Genomic DNA, 4,200 nt, shown 5'->3' with positions numbered 1-4,200 from the left:
AGCAGTTACATTCAGCTGAATCATTTTTTTTCGTGTTTGTTAATTATCTTCCAAGGCTAAGGAGATAATACATTATAATTACAGGTTAGACATTAGCATAAGGAATGCCTTGGGAATTCCAATCGTCTCAGTACGGCAGGAGGTCCATGCTGTAAAAGTGTCTTTACGTACCGAAAATACGATTGAAACCAGATGACAGCACGGCTGTTCGTTCACTCGTACATTACATGATGTTCTACCATCTGTTGGGTGGACGTTCTCTCGAATATACATCAAAGAATATATTACTCTCTGGAACGTTTCTTTGAAATGACGTATCACATTTCACAACTGTAATAACTGCTCTGGGCAATCTGTTGATGCCTGGAGTGTTGTATATATTTGTTTTTCTGCTCAACTTAGGCTGTTGGTCGTTGGCACTAAGCTTCGCAATTTGTACCTGTTGGGAAAAGTTATAAGGCGAAAGATAATATGACGAATTATGTATGATTCAGGTGAAATAAATAAATAAATAAATAATAATAATAATAATAATAATAATAATAATAATAATAATAATAATAATAATAATAATAATAATAATAATAATAATAATGATGATGAATTATAATGAAGGTGAAATGAATAATAATAATAATAATAATAATAATAATAATAATAATAATAATAATAATAACAAAATGATGATGATGATGATGATGAATAATAATAATAATAGGTGAAATAATAATAATAATAATAATAATAATAATAATAATAATAATAATAATAAAAATAAGATGATGATGATGATGATGATGAATTATGTATGATTCAGGTGAAATGCAAAATTAATAATAATAATAATAATAATAATAATAATAATGAAATATGACTATAACACTACATAAGAATTTTTGGGAATGCTGTTTTTATTGATCTTTGCTATGGCTTTCATTCTAATGCCTTAACAGGCTAACAGAATGATGAATAAAGAAATACGTTTCAATTTTCTATCTAAAAAAAACCTACTACGTCTATTTGAACCATCAAAATTTCCTCCGAATACAACAAACTTTTATACCCTTCAAGATTATCCACTGAACTATGTATTAATCAACTGAAACAACGATTCATCTCAATTACCTTTTGGTCGATACGTACTCAATTTGTTATTTTAGCACTGGTAAATTATACGTGATTGACCAATCGGTCTTCTTTGTCTGAAACCAAAACTTCCCCATCCTGTCTTAATCAGTCACTTGCAATTCTCCTTTCACTCAGGGTTCGAGCAACGCGTAGAAGATTATTTTTGAGCTATGCATTTGTATCAAACGGTCGGGAATGTATCTGGCGCCTTTGTTGCTTAACATTGATTGCGTAATGATGCTAAGGCAAGAACCCTGAGAGAGAGAGAGAGAGAGAGAGAGAGAGAGAGAGAGAGAGAGAGAGAGAGAGAGAGAGAGAGAGAGAGAGGTCATCAAAGTTAATCATCTGGTGTTTTTATGTCAAAATCTTTAGGCTAGGAGTTTCCGTGGTGTGTTTGCTGGGCGATGGTGTCTTGAGAGAGAGAGAGAGAGAGAGAGAGAGAGAGAGAGAGAGAGAGAGAGAGAGAGAGAGAGAGAGAGAGAGAGGAAGGTAATCAAAGTTAATCACCTGGTGTTTTACCTGTCAAAATCTTTAGGTTAGGAGTTTCCTTGGTATGTTTGTTAGGCGATGGTGTCTCAGAGAGAGAGAGAGAGAGAGAGAGAGAGAGAGAGGAAGGTTATCAAAGTTAATCATCTGTGTTTTATATGTCAAAATCTTTAGGATAGGAGTTGCCTTAGTATGTTTGCTGGGCGATAGTGTCTCTGAGAGAGAGAGAGAGAGAGAGAGAGAGAGAGAGAGAGAGAGAGAGAGGATGGTTATCAAAGTTAATCACCTGGTGTTTTACATGTCAAAATCTTTAGGATAGGAGTTGCGTTGGTATGTTTGCTGGGCGATCGTATCTCCGTAATGAATGTCTTTACACGCTCTCGATTTTCTCCATCGCATGACGTGGAGGCAGTAATGGCTTTACTCTTCGGGTTTATCCTCCCCTTTTTGCGCTTATCTTTTTCTTTTAGTTTTAGACAGTCAATCATAGGACCCGAACGGAGCCTTTTACATTTCATTCAGGCAAAAAATTCTGACCACGTATTTTTTTTTACGCACGGATCATGTTTTAGCAGTTTTGCTACATTCCTGGTACCCTGAGAATTTTCCATAAGGTTATCTTAGACTTTTTTATTCGACAATTATTATCCACATTATCTTTCAATTCTTTTTTATTTACAAGTCAACCAATAATTTAACCTATTTCATGATGGCACGTTACCCTTGGTATAAAGTCATTTGTTTCATCTGCAAACATAATGTATGTCTTCCTAATATTTCCATCATTTTTAGATTATCACATTTAACCTCTAAAGATAAACATTTTCGTACAAAGATTCATCATTATGAGCTTTACTTGCCTAAGATAATCAGTTTGTTCTGTGGAAATTATTATAATTTGAGTAAACGGAATATATGACATAGAACATAACTTTTTATATAGATATTATATATATAATTATATATATATATATTAAATATATATATATATATTTATATATATATGTATTTATATATATATATATATATATATATATATATATATATATATATATATATATATATAACCTATATATGGATATATACATACATACATACACACATACATACATGCATACATATATACACACACACACATATATATATATATATATATATATATATATATATATATATATATATATATATATATATATATACAAATACATTCTTCTTCTATTCTACTTAATCCCCAGTTAGGGTCGCTATTTCTGATTAGCCTTTTTCAGGTGTTGCTAACACTCACTGAACTGCTCATTTCCACTTACCAATTGATACATGGTTAGACAGACAGATAGACAGATAGACAGATAGAAGATAGACAAATAGATAGATAAATATATAACTATATTTCTATAATTACAGCAATTCCAAAGATAATGATAGTGATGAGGATGATGGTGACGAGAAACATGTGGGAAAGCAATTATCATCATCATCATCATCATAATCATCAGAAGTAGATCACTTTAAAACTCCAATTTTCTGCCATTTTCCTTTTCATTTTCTCAGGCATCTAATAAAGGCACGCTCGGTTTCATATCACACGACTCTCAGCTGTTACCTGACAAAGTGCTGAACACCTTGTGTGCAAATCAAGAAGCGAGATTGACCAGGTAAGAGCGATTGTCTTTGTCGTGCTCAAATAATCGTTTCTTGAGTCTTTGTTGTTGCTTTTTAATTGTCATTCACTGTAGTTGCTGGGAGGAATGAGCTTGGGTCGTTTTGAAATTGCAATAGGCAACTACAATTGATATTAAGAATTTGAATGCATAGGAGAACATAATTTTGTGTCTTCAATGAAATTCTTTTACTAATAAGTGTGCAGCAGCAAACTTTCCATAAATAAGAAAAAAAACATTTACGAAAACTCTGAAATAGTAAAAGAGAGAGAGAGAGAAAAAAATTAAGAATCTTACTGAGGCTCAATACCAGATAAAAGTGCAAACTTCCCTTTGGCTATCGTTTAGAATTCAATGTTTTAATTACTTTTCGTTTTTATTATTTTTGAACAGACAATAATTTCAACTGAATCAGTCAAGTTTTCCGCTAATCAAATGGCATGCCGTGCTACCCTAGAAACAAAGCAGCCAGGCGCAGTGCAAGATTAGGTATAACATAGCAATTACGGTCAAGTGTCTCTTTCGTAATTCTGTTTCTACGCAACCCTACCATTTCTCTTCAATTACAAGTGGCATTTGGTCGATTCCAATAAGCTGTCCAAATGTGATTTCGTTTCTAGTCGGGTGCCAGTTGGAGAAGCAACCGAAAGAGAAATGTGATGGTAATAATCGACACAGCATTCAGGCGTTTTCGGGTGTCATCTGTCAAATGTATCAGATTTCACCATTTCTCGCTCAGTATTGAAAATATTGGTTTGCCAACAATGCTAAATTATTCTAAGACGTATCATGATGCAACAGGAGTCAAAATAATTTTTTTTATTGATCGAACCTTTTTCTACATTGCCGTTTAGTTCAAAAGCTCGAGAAAGAAATGGCTGATTAGAATAGCTGGGAAATTGACGATGGAAAATAATACTATGTG

Source organism: Macrobrachium rosenbergii, chromosome 12, assembly GCF_040412425.1.
Source record: "Macrobrachium rosenbergii isolate ZJJX-2024 chromosome 12, ASM4041242v1, whole genome shotgun sequence".
Taxonomy (NCBI): domain Eukaryota; kingdom Metazoa; phylum Arthropoda; class Malacostraca; order Decapoda; family Palaemonidae; genus Macrobrachium; species Macrobrachium rosenbergii.
Note: the sequence above shows the minus strand (reverse complement) of the source record.